Source organism: Canis aureus, chromosome 22, assembly GCF_053574225.1.
Source record: "Canis aureus isolate CA01 chromosome 22, VMU_Caureus_v.1.0, whole genome shotgun sequence".
Classification (NCBI taxonomy): Eukaryota; Metazoa; Chordata; class Mammalia; order Carnivora; family Canidae; genus Canis; species Canis aureus.
The window spans coordinates 37,460,169-37,477,664 of NC_135632.1; the positions used below are offsets into that span (position 1 = coordinate 37,460,169).

Here is a 17,496-nt window from a genome sequence, read left to right on the forward strand (position 1 = left end):
TGTGGGGTCTTCTTCCAAACCCATTCGGATTTTTTAATGAATTCAGCTCCTTCCATCTATAGGACTAAGATCCCTGTTTTAATCTAAGCTGTCCTCAGCTCCTAGAAGCCACCTACCATTTCCTGCCAAGTGGTCCTGTTCACAACATGGCAGTTGCCTATTCAACAGGAGACCCTCTCTGCTGCTATGAAGCTCTGACTTCCTCTATCTAGGATCTGTAGACCCAGATTTAAAAGACTTATGTGATTAGATCAGGCCTACCCAGATAATCTTCCTTTGGTAAAAATGACTGTGCCATAGAACATAGCCTGATCAGGGAAATAAAATCCATTCTCAAAGTTCTGGGGATTTTGCAAGGCAGGTAAACTAAGAGTTTGGATCTTGAAGACCATCTTAGAATTCTGCTTACCACACAGAATAAGGGGATATATATAGTTCAGGAGTGAGGTGAACACGGTGCCATTTTATTAGGATTCACCTAACTCATCCTCATTCATGAGGTAGCCTCTCTGGCAAATGGCATTTAAACACAGCTATGAGATTTGTGGGGAGGGAGGGGCAGAGGTATTTTCCAGAATGAAGGGCTAGCAAGTGCCAAGTCTCTAGGGAGCGTATGCTGAGTGTGTGTTAGGAGACACCAGGGAGACCAGTAAGGGACAGGGTGATTAGCAGGGAAGAGTGGGAGGAGAGATCAGCGGGGGAGGTTCAGGTCTAGGTAGGACCTTAAAAGCCATCATAACAACTGTGGTAATTACTCCAAAGTGTTGTTTCTTTGTGTAAAATCATAACTTAAAATTCTGATTTTGAAAAAAATAATATGAACTTGAAACACATTTAGAAAAACATGTGAACACTAAACCTGAATACTAGTTGATGGATTGGAATGGCTGAGTTTACAGTTGCTGGTGGGAATAGAGATGGGGGGGCGGGTAAGGAATAAACAAGTATAGAATTTCAACATTTAAAAAGTATTAACAAAAATTGTATCTTTTTCTGTGTGAAGCATCTAGAGGGAATAAAAATATCTGGATACACACACACACACACACACACACACACACACACACACTGCAATACTCACATAGTGATAGTTTCAGTTAGACTAGAAATATACCACTTAATGTAAAGAGGATTTTTAGGGATGCCTGAGTGGCTCAGTGGTTGACCATCTGCCTTCAGCTCAGGTCATGATCCCAGGGTTCTGAGATGGAGTCCTGTATCTGGCTTCCTTGCAGGGAGCCTGCTTCTCCCTCTGCCTACGTCCTCTGCCTCTCTCTCTGTGTCTCTCATGAATAAATAAAATCTTTTAAAAAAGAAAAGATGACTTTGAGTTGCAACTTAAACAATGTGAATGCCTTGCCTAATTTTAACCATGATTTACAGAATATATATATATATATATATATATATATATATATATAATATTAATTTATGGATTTGATCCTACAAAGTTGAGACTTCCGATGTGACAGGAAATGTGAGATTAGCTTCTTTAATCGGGCCGCATATGTTTCCTTTTATGACTGCCAAACCCAATCTGCTGTATCTACTTAGACATCCCAGAGACAAAGAAAAAAAGAAAAATCTTCAAAATCAACTCAGCAAATCAAGGCTTCTGCCTGAAAGGGTTACTGAGGTGTAATGTGCTAGCCATTTTGCAATGCTGGCAGTTTCTGACTATGGAGATACAGATAATCCCCATCCATCTTTCCGACTCACCACAGCAATTTTGGAAGTAATGTGCTGAATTTCCAGACATTTCTCGGACACTTACTTGGATGTCTCAGAGCGGCTCCAAGACCTAACAGTTCTTCTCTGTCTTTGAGCTTCTTTTCTGCTAAATCCCCTCTTTGCTAATGGAGACACCATCTGCTACATGCGCAGTGACGAAGGCATCACTGAAACTCCTCTCTTGGTCTTATTCCAACATCCAAACAATAGCTAATTTATTTCTGAAGCAGTTTACTACTGCTAAAGCTCCTCATTTAAGCTCCAAGCTTCCCTCCTGTTAATAGTGTTAATATCTGCAACCTTGAGGCAGATATTCTAGAAGCAGCCTTTCATTGACTTGCCTTCCTCTGGCCATTAGTGTGCTTGCAGAGAGAATGACCTTCGGGCCAGATTCCTTTCCTCATTATGTCAGTAGAAATCATGGAGATCAGGAAGAAAAATGGATCACTGAGAGGCCAAAAGAATTCTTAGAAAACAATGGCCCCTCAACAGGCTGTTCAGTGTCATCCCTGTTGCATCATGGACAGCAGCTTGTTCTCCCACACAGGAAATCCTCAAAGAGAAACATGACTCTCCAGGGACCTTTCCCATAAATTTTCTTTTATCTCTCATTCTCATTTATTTCAACTATTTTGTTTGGGGGTGGACCCTTCTGATTTACTTCTGCTTCTAAGATGTATCCATTGAGTAGAGGGCAATGTAGCAAAGATGATGAAGAACATGTGCTTTGGGGTTGGAGATATTTATTTTTGAAACTTAGTTTTGCCATTTACTTGCTCCAGCCCCAAATTCTTCAGCGAGGACTTCACACATAATTGTTGTGGTGATGAATTAAATAATATGCACAAAGTGCTGGGTAATCATAAGGCTGTTCTCTCTGGGTCTCTCTCTCATTCACTCTGTGTGTATGTACATGGTATGTATATGTGATACACACATACACATCAAGTAAACTGTGCTTCTCTGCAAGCTTACTTGACTCTTTCCCTGATACTCTTCCAAGAGCCCGTTCACTTCTTTGGAAGCTATTTTGACTATTGAGCACACTCTCACTAGATAATATCTAAAGGAAGAGAAGAGATGAAGAAAACTGCCATTATGCACAGCTCTGGGTGAATTATGCCTATTTTATAATAAAAAATATAAATATCTGTATGCACATATACAGTATATTATGTATGTATTAGGTATATGAATTTGCATGTGTATACCCAAACCCTTTAAAGCACATTTCCCATATTTGCCAGTGTTATGTTTAGAGTTAACTGGATTAGTGGCAGCACTGGAGAAAAAGAAACAAAGAAACTTAGAAAGGTCTGATTCTTTGTTTAGGATTGTAGAGTGAGATATGGTTGCAGAAACTTTGTAAATGATAATTATACTTCGTTGATGATATTCCCTTAAAGAGGACTTTTCTAGTTAGCATTAACTAACCAGTTTTTTCCTCCATCTCTGCATTAGTCTGCTCAGGCTGCCATGACAAAGTATCATGGACTGAGTGACTTGAAAAAACAGGAAGTTTATTTTCCAGTCTTGGAGTTTGGGAAGTATAAAATCAAGATATGAGTCAGTTCAGTTCCCTGGGGAGGCCTCTCTTTCTGGCTTTCGGATGGTTGCCTTGCTGTGTCCAGAAGAGAGAGAGAGAGAGGAAGTGAGCTCTCTGGTGTCTCTTCTTATAAAGATGCTAATCCCATCATGAGGGCCCACCTCATGATCTCATCTACCTAATTACCTCCCAAAGGCCTCATATCCAAATGTGATCAAATTGGGGATTAGGGCTTCAAAATTTTGAATTTTTATTTTGGGGGTGAATAATTGAATCCGTTGCTGTCCCATACTTGTAAACAGACTTTTCCCTATAGGTGACCCCAGGTTTTTGTTCTTAGCCTTCCAATTGTCTTTACTTATTATTTATTTCTTTATCTGGGTCTTCAGATACACCATCTTTTAAAATAATTTTAGCTATTTTGCTTCTGTCTTGGTGCATGGTCAAAAATATGCTTCTCTAGCCTGCAATTCTCTAACTTCATACTTAGCACTGTTCATCTGTGTTTCTGTAAGATATTTCCAACTTGATATTCCATAGGTATTTGGAAGAAAATACTGGTAGTTACATTAATCTTTCTACCTAAACACATATCTCTTCTTCCTATCAATCTCATCAATACCACTATTTAACACATTCACTATGTTGGTGAACTTTTCCTTCCTACGCATTCCAAAACTGTTGTTTTCTATCAGCATATAAAGAAATATATAAATTGATTCAAAGCCTTTCCTTTCAGTGCTTATTTTCATAACATTATGCTAGTTGTTGGGGAATGTACAAAGATTAAAAAAAAAAGTTGAGAGTGTAGAACAGGGTTCAGCAAACTATATCAAGCCAAATCTAGTTCCCTTCTTATTTTCGCAAATGAAGTTTTATTGTCACTCAGTCATACCCATTCTTTTACAGACCATCTATGGATGCTTTCACCTTACAATGCCAGAGTTTAATAATTGCTACCAAAATTTTATGGCCCACAAAGACTAAAAGATTTATTATCTGACCTTTTACAGAAAAAAAGCTTGCCAACCCCTGATCTAAAAGACTGGAATATGTGTGCGCACACATATATATGTAGGGTGTGTAAGATAGTATAAAGCTATAAATGTATGCATAAACACATATTCTAACACTTTAAATATTTATTTGTGTGTGTGTGTGTGTGTGTGTGTGAGAGAGAGAGAGAGAGAGAGAGGGAGAGAGAGAGGAGAAGGGCATTGGGAGAGGGAAAGAGATGATCCCAAGTAGGCTCCGTGTCCAGCATGGAACCCAACTGGGGGCTTGATCTCACAACTCTGAGATCCTGAGATGAAATCAAGAATTGGATGCTTAACTGACTAAGCCACTCAGGCACACCTAACACTTTGAAATTTAGATATACCTGTCACACATACACAAACATGGTATAAATTCCAAAATGATGTGATAATAAAGGTGAAAGAACAATTAATATCCACTAAAGGACTACAGATTGGGTAAGACTTAACAGACTAGCTCATATTTCAGTGGAACATTTGAAAATAATTTTGATAACAAGAGGTGAGTAGGGCCAGTTCTTCCAATAAACATTTACTGAGTATCTATTGATACATTCAAATGTTGGAAAATTTACTCGGAATGACAATCTGTCACTTCTTCATGACTTCTGTAGGACTCGGCACAGTGTCTTGCACATGTTAACCATAAATACCTATTATTTAATTAACTGATGAAATAGTTTGTAGCAAATACATGATAACATCCTACAGTATAAACTGTAGCAATATTAAGGATGCATAAGTTCTGGCAGTCTATCTTGGTGAGGCTGCATTGAGGGGGTAGAATAACCAAAGTTATGTGATGGGTAGGACAGTACTTGAGTAATGATTACCATTTAAAATAACAAAAACAGGGGCACCTGGGTAGCTCAGTCAGTTAAGCATCAAACTCTTGATTTCAGTTCAGGTCAGGATCTCAGGGTTGTGAGATAGAGCCCTGCCTTGGGCTCAGAACTAGGCCTGGAGCTACTTGAGATTCTCTCTTTGCCTCTCCCTAAACCACCTTGTGGGCACATGCACATGCTCTCTCTCTCTCTCAAGAAATAAATAACCAAAAACAAACAAACAAACAAAAAAACAACTAAGATTCATTTGTGACTCTAGCCTTAATACTCTGACACCTAGTCCAAATTTGTTTTGTTTTTTCAGTCTGGGATGATTTTCATGGAGTGCATTGTTTGCTTTAAAATGAAAAACTCAGTAAGTGGTATTAATAGAATGAGCTTGATGCCAAGGGCAAACCACTCCTGGTACTTTGCCATACTTTGCAGCATGGAAGCAGTAATCTTATAGAACTTTCCACTAATAAGCCACTCCTTACATCTTTGGCCGATGGGAGTTAATTTTTTAGATACTGGGCCTAATTGAATTAGCTCATGATCAGAAGCTTATACTAATAATTTTGGTGATAGCCTTAAGCTTTCTGCCTTCTCAACTCAGTTCATTTGCATAGTTGTAGTTACTGATAGGTTTCCAATTCTCTAGCCCAGAGCTTTCTGATGAACCCTAGACCCATGGTTCTCAACATTGGAGACACATCAACATCAATAGGTTCAAAATCGAGTTTATTATCTTTGAGGATTAGCTGGGACACCACCCTACTTCCTGATGATGATCACCTTTGTTTGCTCCTTAAATGAACTGATGACTATGTCATCTATCTCCTGGGAATCACTTGTGATTGTTCACACCTTTCTGCCTATTCCTCATTTCCAAAAGTCCTAATGACAGCCTCTACTAAATATATCCCAAATCTATAAAGTGATTCAGGGTACTATCACCTCTATTCTGCACCTGCTGAATGCCCTTCCTAATCAAACCCCACCTTTGATCTGACCCTGCCCCTATCTATTTTCTAGGGACTTCTAGGCAATTTGCTCTTAGATGCAAATCCCATCATTGACCCATCTTAGTTACCCTTTGCCCTTGGATAAAAACTCCTAAAATCCTTCTGTACTTGTGCCCTCCCTATCTTTCCAGAACTTTTCAAAAATTAATCAATTTTTAAAATTAATCAATCAATTAATTAATTAATTTTTTCCTTTTCCAGTTCCTAGAGCCTTTCCCTAGAACAGCCTTAGGCCACACTGCACTTTCTTTTAACTCTGGACCACTGAATTTCCCATATTAACCCTACTATCTCTTGTCCCCGAACCTTCACATAGTTGGGGCCATTCTTTCAGTACCTTCATCTTTTCTTCATTTTGGAACACTTCTCTGTCTTTCAGATACTATTTGAAAGATATATTTATTTGAGAAAGAGAGGGAGAGAGAGAGAAAGTGTGGGCATGCATAACTGTGGGAAGGGGCAGAGGGAGAGAGGATCTCAAGCGGACTCCCTGCTGAGATGGAGCCCCCCCCCTCCCCAAGGGGCTGCTTCCCAGGACCCTGAGATCATGACCTGAGCTAAACCAAGAGTCAGATGCTCAACCAACTGAGCCACCCAGGTGCCCCTCTTCCAGATCCTATTGTAAATATCACTTCTTCCAGTTTATACCCAGCAGTATACACAGTCCTTGCAACTTCCTCCTCTGCTGCCACATTATGGTAGGGGCCTTTGCTGTGTATTCCCATTTTACTACCTACTTCCCCATTAAAACAATTGGCTCACTATTTATGTGTTTATGCAAATGTTTGTCTCCCTTGCTAATTATTCATCTCTATTAATTTCTTTCTGATGGTTGTAGTCCCAGCCTTTACACAATACTTGGCCCATTGTAGGCCTTCATTAAATAAGTGTCTAATGAGTGAGTGGATGGATGATTCATGTGGAACATCTGCAGAGTGCTAGACATGATAGAGATAAGAAGATTATTAACTCCTGCCCTAACATCACTCATGGTCTAGCATTGAAATTCCTCTTAAAACAGATGAACTAGCTTACCTCTTGACGTTAAGCTATTAAAAGACTTGTAAGAATCGTTTTCCATTTATCTTATTGTCATTTTTATAGGCTAATTTCATTTTGGGGAATCAGCCCATTCCCGTCTCAGTCACTCTGGGGCTGTGGGACTGTCCCCCAGGGATGTTCTATGTGACTTTAACTTCCAACACGCTCACACAGAAGCAATAGTGTGGTTGGGCTCATTGAATGTGCACTGAGCCAGGAATTAGCTGTAAAGTGACTTTTAGTGTGGAAAAGAAAAATAAGTATTAGAATCAATTACTCAGATATAAAGAAATTAGCCTTTGCTAGGTTGATTTTTTTTTTCCATTTAGGAAGAAAGAGAAGAAGGCAAAAAGGAAGGGAGGGAGGGAAGAAAGAAGGCTTTCATAAACTCTAGTCCTTAAAATTGTAAGTTTGTATTATTTAAAAATAAAAAATAAGTAGTAACATTTTAATTCAATAATAATCAGTATAATATATGATGAATATATGATACTGCACTGAATATTTCATTAATTTATTTAATCCCAATGTCCATCTTATGAGGTAGGTTCTGTTATCCATCCAAGGTTAAAGAAGGGGAAACTGAGGCATAGGAAGAGTGAGTAGGAAAAACATACTTGTCCTGTGAATGTCCTTTACTACTCACACAAAGCACATTACTTCTGATACTTCTGGTCACCAAATGTTCAAAGGTTTTTCACAAAGAAAGCAATTCTGTGACATGAGCTGGGTGTCCCACAATGTAACTCAATTCTGACACTGTCACCTGAAGATAGCATCAGATCCCCCAAGCCTGCCACCCCACCCCCACGGCTGCCCCTGACCCCACACCACACACACACACACAAACACACACACTCTTGAGATGCCAGTCACAAGTTTAGGCTATCACCTATGCTTCTGAGCAAATGGCTGTAAATTAAAGCTTCTCATGACCCACTCCTCAAGTTTGATTAATTTGCTAGAGAAGCCCACAGAACTCAGAAAAACAGTGTACTTACTACATTACCAATTTTTTAAAAATAAAATGATATGATAAGTGATTACAGATTAACATCCAGATGGCAGAAACATGTAGGGCAGAGTATGGGGGAGGGCTTGCAGAGCTTCCGTGCACTCTGCCAGTACCTCTATGTGTTCACCAACCTGAAGCTCCACCACTCAAACTCCTCACTTTCAGGATTTTATGGACACTTCGCCACAGTGGCCTGAAACTCATTAACTCCATTTCTACCCATTCCTTTCTCTGGAGAATGGGGTTGGGGCTGAAAGTTCCAAACTTCTAATCATGGTCTTTCTGGTGACCAATACCCATCCAGGGGCCTTCCAAGAGTTGCTCCCTTAGAACATAAAATCTAGTCACCACCCAGGAATTCCCAAGGGATTTAGGAGTTCTGTCTCAGGAACTAGGATCCAAGACCAAATATTAGAACAAAAGATGCTCCTAGTACTCTTTTCATTTATGAAATTACAAGGACTTTATGAGCTCTGTGCTCGAAACCAGAGACAGAAACCAATGAATATGTTTTCCATTGTTTCATATCCCTGGTTTCTGGCCACAGACCCCTCACAGCAAATGACATATAGCTCAAAAGATACTGGCCTGTGGTTAGAATCACATTTAGCAATTAATAATTAGTCCAATTCACCATTACATTATATGAAGAATGTCTCCCTGGGCAAGGCACTCAGGATTGCAGGCTTCCATTTGATCTTGTCAGGTTCCAAGAAAGCAGGAGTGGTCTCAGCAAATACCTGTCTCTGCCAGTTCAGGCATCTGTTATAATTGAGCTGAGACAATACCATCTCTTGCTTTCAGCCTCTTTCACAGTGTTAATGTAACATCAGATTTCCCTCTTTGCATAACCGTTTATTCATTCTTTTGCCTTCAGCTGCAATTCCTTTCACTCTGCATTTTTACCAAAACTCTTCCACTTTGGAAGGCACATTGAGTTTGGCCACTGTGCTGGTCTAGGTTACAGGCAGTGATGCCAGTCTGGCAGCTCATCTAGTGGCTGTCCACTCCCGTTCAGAGAGGGTAAGGTAACAAAGATGCAGAACTAGAGGGCTATTTTTTACCACCAGCCAATATGGCTACATCTACCGTTAGCCCCCAACTTTTGCCAGGTGGGGGAAAAGGCACATCCTGCTCCATCAGGCCCTTAGAAATTCTGACATAAATATTTAAAAACCTAGTAACAATTGCATGCTTGGGAGCCAATCCTGTCTGTAACACATGACTACATAGCCATGCCCAGTATCCTCAGGGTATGGGGATTTACCAAAGTTAAACAGCTAGGAGAGAACAGAGCCTAACTTTGACTTACCTGATTTCTTTCTTGGGTAAGTATGTGAGAGTAGCTTGAGAGAATGTGAAATTTCCTCTCCATTGACATTCATGCCAGAAACCCTCTTTCCAGTCTCCAAAGTACTCTCAGCCATTCTAATAATTCGTACTCATAGTGGTCAGAGCTTTTTCTTACTTTACCCTAACCGAGGTTTACTCATTACCAAGTGGCAGTTCCCAGTGTCTAGGAGAGCATCTGATGAGTCAGGATGGGCTGGTGACTACCTGGTCCCATCAGATATGAGTGATGAGTGGAAGAGTCGCCTGGGATGACCTATCCCTGGTCTAGGAATAGTCTTCAGTTGGGGCTGGGATCCCACCAGAGTGCCTGGCAAGAGCCCTCCCTCAAATGTGTCTGCAGAGCATACAGAATGTTCTATCACATTCCACCCTTTGAAGTTTTGAACTAGACGATAGCAATAGAATGAAGTGCCAGAAAGCACCATGTTTTATGATCGTTTTATAAAAAGGGCCTCTGATAAGCCAAGCAAATCACTCAGATGCTTTATATTTACAAGTCATGAAAGAAGCGATGTTGGAAAAATAAAGACAGTCCCCCTGTCAGGGAAGCAACAATAACAATAACAAAAAGGCCTCGTTTTCCTCAGAGAAGGGAATCTGTGGAGACCAAGCAAGAGACTCATCTTTGAGGAATGTTACAAAAGATAATGCGTCAGAGAAGAGAAAACTTTTCTCTGTTCCTCCGGGGCAATGGGGTGTGAGAAGACCTTAGAAGTCGCTCCCCATTTCCTTGTGCAGCCTCCTTCCTTCTGAGTGTCATGATTTAGATCCATTTTTAAAAGGATTTATTTGAAAGAAGCTTCTTATACCATAGGGGCAGTTTGCCTCTCTCTCCCTCTTTCTCCCAGCCTTTGTAAATGAACAAAGTAACCACTTGTCCCACACAGGGTGCAAAGAGAGGCTTGGTGTGGGTTTTACTGTCCATTCAGCCTCTGTTTGGGGCTGGTTGTAAGTGAAATCTTTAGAAACTTCGCAGCAGGAATCCTTTGCTTGGGGCGCGGGGTGGGGAGGGAGCTTTGGAAAACCTATTGAAACTCTGAGAGCAGTTGGGTAGAAACTGTTCTTTTTAGACTTCCTCAGGGGCAGTACAGGGAAATAAACACACACAGGAAGTCATTTAGCCTCTCTGTGAACTTCATGTTGACATTTGCTTACTAAAAAAGTTCATTGTGGGTCCTTAAGAAATTTATGTCTGTGTGTGGGTACATATGTGCGTATGTGTGGCTGTAGGCACATATATGTATGTGTGTATGTAAATATTGACTACTTTTCCCTTTCTACAGTGTTAGTAATATATTAAAACTAAAAAAAAACAATTGGGAAAAAAGCATAACACAGAAAAATATCAATGTGGATCCCTTTTACAACATTATATCTTAGGATTCGAAGCTAGATATATGTTATGGTTCTGAATTTTTCACCATCTGCTGATTGCCATCTCTCATGTGTACTTTGTCATGTTTTCTGCTAACTGGTTGACCCAAAGTGCCTTTTTATGTGTAACGTTTGGTTCACAAGTTTTATCTTTCCTTATATGTTGCTGGCTTCAGAACACAAACAACTCTAAAATCTTCAGTGAAGGATCACCAAGTCCCTAATGTCAGCTGGAAATCCTGATTTAAAATGCCAAAGAGAAGAACGGTAAATACATTTTACAGATGAAAAATGAAGGTACACGGACAAAAAGAAAGAATACCAATGTCTAAAAAGCAACAACTTGGTTGTTAGGAAGGGAAATCCATTCAAATGAATGAAGGCATGGGGGTAGTCACCAGAATGGTTTACAGGACTCCCATGAAACATGTTACAGGCCTTATGAGAACCAAGAAAGCCCTTGGTTTCTCTCTCCATCTGGATCTCCTGGTCTCAGCCCTGCTTCTTTCTGCACATCTGTACCTTTCTCTTTGCAGTCAGTGGTCATTTAATTGCAATTTCTACCCGAGATCTCCTAAGCAGGAAAGAAGGATTTAATATCTGGATACAGTAATATCTTATGGAACTCAGGATCAGGAGTACAGCCAAGTGTTGCAAGAGACTGGAGCCAAAAACTATAAAAGTCCTCCAGAACTGAAATGTTCCTTTCATCTCCTTTAAGCAAGAGTGTCTCTTACCTCTTGTCTCTGTTATTATCTATGGATTGTTTTTCCTCCCCTTCCCCCTCACAAGCCCTCAGAAAGGCTTTGTTTCTACATTCATACAACCAAACCCCATTTCTACCTTTATATCACTTCCAATTTCAAGTACCTAGTGGAAATTTATGAGTCAACGAATGATAATTCCATATTTCCAGGAGACATCATCTGATTGGCCCAGGTTGGGTCAGATGACCACCCAGTTCCACCAGACTCAGGTTGAGGGTAGGGGGTGGTGTCACCAGAAATAATCATGTTTACATAGGCATATGTTGTGTTTAGCAGGAGCAATGGGAAGACTGGCTGGGCTGGTAAACTACTGAGACACATCTACTACAATAATTATTATATGGCTCTGCTCTATTAGTACATGCAAGTACATTCTATATATTTCAAAAGAATATAAACTCTACCAGGATATTTAGGCTACCATTGGAATATACTTAAAGAAATTACAGTTTAAATTTATTGACTCTATTTCTAGAGATACCTTGTCATTTCTTCCTGCTGAGGAAGGCATTCATTTATGGAGACTAAGAAACTTTTAGAGGAGGCATATGTGGCCAGTTTGAGTTGGCTATTGTGTCATCACTGATAGTTGAACTTGAGTTAACTTTAGAGCATGATCATGTGATAATGGGTATTACCAACAGGGAAAGGGGATATTATGCATTATGGTTTTACCTTTATGTTTTCTCTCTTAATCTCCATTTTTGAGTGGAGTAGGTGGTTTATTCCTAAGCCTTATTTTTTAAAGATGACAAGTTGTTAATGGCGTGATCAGCCATAGTTCTGCATCCTTTGAATCTTCAATCCTTAGCTCTGTATCCTTACTAGCTGTGTGTCTTCAGGCTAGTTGACTAAACTCTGCATGCTCCTCTTTCTTCAGAAGAATGTGGATAATAACAGCTAGGTCATGGAATGTTCCAAGGATTCATAGAAACAGTATATAAAACACACATAGGTGCAAGTGTTCTATAAACATTGCTATTGTGTTTACTCTCAGAGAAATGGAGAGGTGGTGGCAGTAGCTGTCTCTGGTAACCACATCACATTTTCCCAGTCCCATCCCTGGCTCATCTTTGATTTCAACTCCAACCCAACTGTGTTGGAGGATTCTAATCCACCGAGCATTAATGGCATCCTACCAGTGTATTTTTCAACTCTCTGTCCCAGGCTCTCCTTTGATGCCAAGAGAGTTTATTATCCCATGTCCAAATACAGCTTGGAAAGCATTGGAGGTGATCATTTCCTTGAGGGCAACTGTTACCCAGTGGGGGACAGAAGCGAGTCCATAAATGCTTTAACCTCTCATCTTTCCATGGACAATTCTAGGTGGCATTTTGAACACTTCTCAGATGTCTCAGCAGACTCCACTGCTTTTGCTTTATAGCATTGATCCCAAGAGCATACACTGATAGTTTATCCTCATTTTCTGAGCCAGTCTCACTGTTCCTTTCCTCCTGACTTTTGTAATTAATTCCCTCAAAGCAAAACAAAACAAAACCAGTCCTTGGCTTAGAATCTATTTTTTTATTTTTTAAAAATTATTTATTTATTTTAAAGATTTTATTTATTTATTCCTGAGAGACACAGAGAAAGAGGCAGAAACATAGACAAGAGAGAGAACCAGACTCCTCACAGGGAGCCTGATGTGGGACTTGATCCCCAGATGAGGATCATGCCCTGAGCCAAAGGCAGATGCTCAACCAACTGAGCCACCCAGGCATCCCTAGAATCTGTTTTAGAGAGAATCCAAATTAAGACAGTGTAAGAGTAGCATCACTGAGAGCATGGACTATGTCTAGATTTGAATCCACTTAACTGGTTAGTAGTTCTGTATCCTTACATAGTAAATTATCTCAGTTTTTTTTTTTTTGCATCAGTTTCCTTGCCTATAAATGCAGATAGTAATAGTATCCACTTTACAGTATTGTTATGAGGAGTACATGAGTTATCACAGTACTCCTGTGATATAATGGTGGTATAAATGGTATAAATATACCATTTAGAAGTGTCTGATAAGTAGTAAGTTGCGTATAAATGCTACATCTTTGTATCCTCTCGTAGAACACATTCAATTGTGTCTAGAAATCTTAGTGTTATACCTTCTTCCTTACTACATTTTTTTCCTTGTGCAGCTTCCTTCTGCCCCTCCCTTTATCTTTCTTTTGTTTGCTAGCGCGGACTGAGTAGAGAGAACAGCAAGTGTTCCCTGGAGCTTTGTAATTTCTGGAAGCATGTAAGAGGGCCCTTCCTTTGTGCTGTGCTCCATTTTTTCTTGCTCCAACAGCCCTGACCCCTGATCTGTTGGCAGACACCAGATGATGCTGCCAGCTCTTGGTTATTCAGAGGCTCTTTATCCAGACTCTTTGCTCTTCTCTCTGGCTGCCTGCCTTTTGGCTGTTAGATGCTCCCTGGCATTGCTCTCAGAGGATATACCAAGAAGGAAAAAGATAGCAGAACTCAGACTAGCCAATTATGGGGTCTAGAAAATTAGGACTTTTAGATCATTGGACTTCAGTTTTATGAGACATTTCTATCCTCCGTATCCATGGAAAATTCAGATTCAGCCTTTTGCAGCCACAGTGTATTTCACTTTGATTGAAATATAAGTAAGACATAAAATGCACAGATCTTGACTATTCACTTTGATGAGTTCTGGCAAATGTATGCATTCATGTAATGACCACCCAAAATAAGATGGCTAACATTTCCATTACCCTAGAAAATTACCTCATTCCCCTTTCTAATCAATTCTCCTTCACTCCCACTCCCAGCAACTACTTTCTGATTTCTATTGTTCTACATTTCTTCACCTTGAACTTAATATAAATGAACTCACACATATCTATTCTCCTATTAGTGGCCTTTTTTTATTTGGCACGATCTTGGGACTTATTCATGTAGTTGTATCAGAGGTTTGTTATATTTCATTGCTGAGTAGTATCCCATTATATGAAAGTACTTTTTTTTTTAACTATTCTCCTCTTGATAGACAATTGAATAGGTTCCAGAATGGGACTATTATGAACAATGCTGCTATGTGCATTCTTGTACAGTATTTTTGTGTAAATATATTTTCTTCTGGGTAAATACCTGGCAATAGAATTGCAGGGCCATAAGTAGAAATAGGCTTAAATTTGTAAGAAACCACCAACCAGAGGCCATACTCTTTTTCCCTGACAACGTATGGGGGTTCCAAGTCCTCAATAACCTCCCCGACATTTAGTGTCGTCAGTGGTTTTGGTCTTAACCACTGCACTGGAAATAAACTGGTATCTTATTGTATCTTTATTTTATATTTTCCTGATGACTACTGATTTTGAGCACCTCTTCAGTGTGCTTACTGGCCATCCCAATGTTTTCTTTTGTGCCTTGCCCTTTCAAGTTCTTAACAGTAGTGTAGTCAAGCCAGTTTGACCAATATCTTTGAACCCCTTGCTCTCAATCATGCAAAAGGAAAATTCAAGTGTCTGGAGTTCTATGACAGGTATAAAGAAGTTCAGGAAGGGCACCTGGGTGGTTCAGTCGGTTAAGCTTCTGCCTTTGGCTCAGGTCGTGATCCTGGGGTTTTGGGATTGAGCCCCACATCAGACTTGGCTCCCTGCTTGGCAGGGAGTCTGCTTGTCTCTTTCCTTATGCTTCTGCCCTTCTCCCCACTCATGCTCTGACTTTCTGATTTGCTGTCTTTCTCTCTCAAACAAATAAATAAAATCTAAAAAAAAAAACCAAATCATTCAGGAAATCATCCACCTAACATTGATGCTATCAATACTTGGCACTTACTTTCTCAGAGCATTTCAACAATCTCATGGGACTCTCTACATGAGAACTGTCTTTTGGCCTATGTGTGGGCCAGGCCAGCTATGCCTGTGCTGGGGAATAAAGTTCCCAGGAGCAGTCCTTAACCAATGATGAATGGGAATCAGAGGTCAAATACCCCAGTTTCCTTGCACTTCTAATAAGATAACTCTGAAACGTGTTCTACGCAGTCTCCCAAAGCCTCCCAGTAGAATTGATGCTCCCTGGCATTGCTCTAGAAAATATAACTTATTCAGTGATGCAAATGGATTGTCTCATCCTCTCTCTGTCCCATTTCTTAGTCTCCTACTGACTTTCTCTAGAATCACTTCCAAAATGAACTACTTGTACTCAAGTTCTTGCATTTTGATCTCCTTCTGAAGAAACACAGTTGAGACAACCATCCCCAAAGATGTGTGTTGAGACTTTGAATTGTTGTGTGACAGACAGACTAATTAGGGGATTTGGTGAGTTCTACTGATGAATTCATGACATTGATTTTCTGGGTACTACACAAATGAAACAGCCAGATGAATATGGCAAAAAAAAAGTTATGTTTGTACCTAGTAGAAGTGAAAGTCCCTTTGGGTTGGTGGCTAAGGGTTGAACTAGGTTTTCTAGAAAAGATAGAGTCTGGTAGGGTCAGGGGAACTGAGAGGAGGGGAGGACATTCTAGGTGGTAAATAGGTGTGAAAGACACATCTTGTTTGGAGTAAGAATCTATCTGGAGCTTGAGATTGTAAAGAAAGGAATAAAAAATAAGACTTGCATTGTTGGTTAGGGTCAAACTAGAAAGAATGTTCAATGAGACTAGGAATTTTGGATTTTTGTCTCAGAGGGAATGGAGAACTGGTGGACCTTTTTTGTTAGGGAGTAATACCATAAGAGCAGGTTTCTAAGAAAACTAATATAATATCATAATGGAGGATGAATTAAGGCTTACAGTAGAGGATTGTTGATGTAGTTTTAGTGACTTGGAGAGAAACTGATAAAATCCTGGAGCTGGGTACTCATAATGGAAATGGAAAGGGCAACATCAGTTCAAGATCTACTGAAGAGAGTCAGTAGAATTTGGTGGCAGTAGATAAATGTTGGAGGACAGATAAATGAGTCATAGACATTCTAAAGGGTCAGAGCAGTTGATTTCAAAATGATACCATAATATTAACAGAAATAATTTTACCCCATGGAGGTAAAACTTTACAGTATAACAATACAGTCATTTAATTTAATACACAGTAATTTAAACTTTGGTTCTGTTTGTGGTGATTGATAGTTATATACCCATATCCAGCAGATACTTTAAGATTTGGGACTGAAATTTAGGAGAGAGTACATAATGCTAAATTACATCTGAGAGTCATCTTCTTAGAAGTAATACTTAAAGCTTTGACCATGAATAAGATCACAAAGGAGAAAAGTTAAAAGAATGAATAGCACAGAACTGAAAATTAAGCCCTGGCAAAAGACCTCATTGGGGTAGAGCAAATAGAAAGATAAGGAAGCAAGTGAGACAGAAAGGTACAGTCTGAAGGGTCAAGGAGTCAAAGGGAAAGATGATTGCAGTGATAAGGAGATAAACACTTTCAGAGCCTTCAAGGGCAAGGAAGATAAAGACGTCTTGAGTGGCAGAAAAAGGAGATATGTGATCTTGACCTCATTAGACTCTCAGCCAGGTTAGAGAACTAAAATTTACATATAGAGAGAACAATACAAAACAATGAAACATACGCTAAAGTGTTTGAGCTACACTGTGAGGGCTATGTGAGAGAAGGAAGGCAAGCTAGAGGCCTTGGGAATGGGACCAAGTACGAGATACAACTTGAGTGTGAGTTTTGTAAAGAAGGGGCAGAAAAGAATTTGCAGGAAGAAGACCACTGTGAATAAAATCATTGACGAGAGACTGATACTAAGAGGGACATAATTAAACTAAGAGATGAGAGTATTTACAAACTTATTTGTGCATACACAATTTCCAAGAATTTTAA

General features: G+C 39.7%; 1 protein-coding gene across 14 annotated transcripts in view; it reads left to right on the forward strand.

Annotated features, from left to right (window-relative positions):
- Window positions 1–17,496, forward strand: part of RBMS3 (RNA binding motif single stranded interacting protein 3) — a 1,278,684-nt gene that overhangs the window by 488,928 nt on the left and 772,260 nt on the right. Inside the window, exon 3 of one of the 14 annotated variants that reach the window (XM_077865516.1) lies at window positions 7,534–7,609. The exons of the other annotated variants lie outside the window; for them this stretch is intronic. The gene's annotated coding sequence lies outside the window, so the exon portion shown is untranslated. The remainder of the gene's footprint in view (window positions 1–7,533; window positions 7,610–17,496) is intronic. 14 annotated transcript variants of the gene reach the window in all.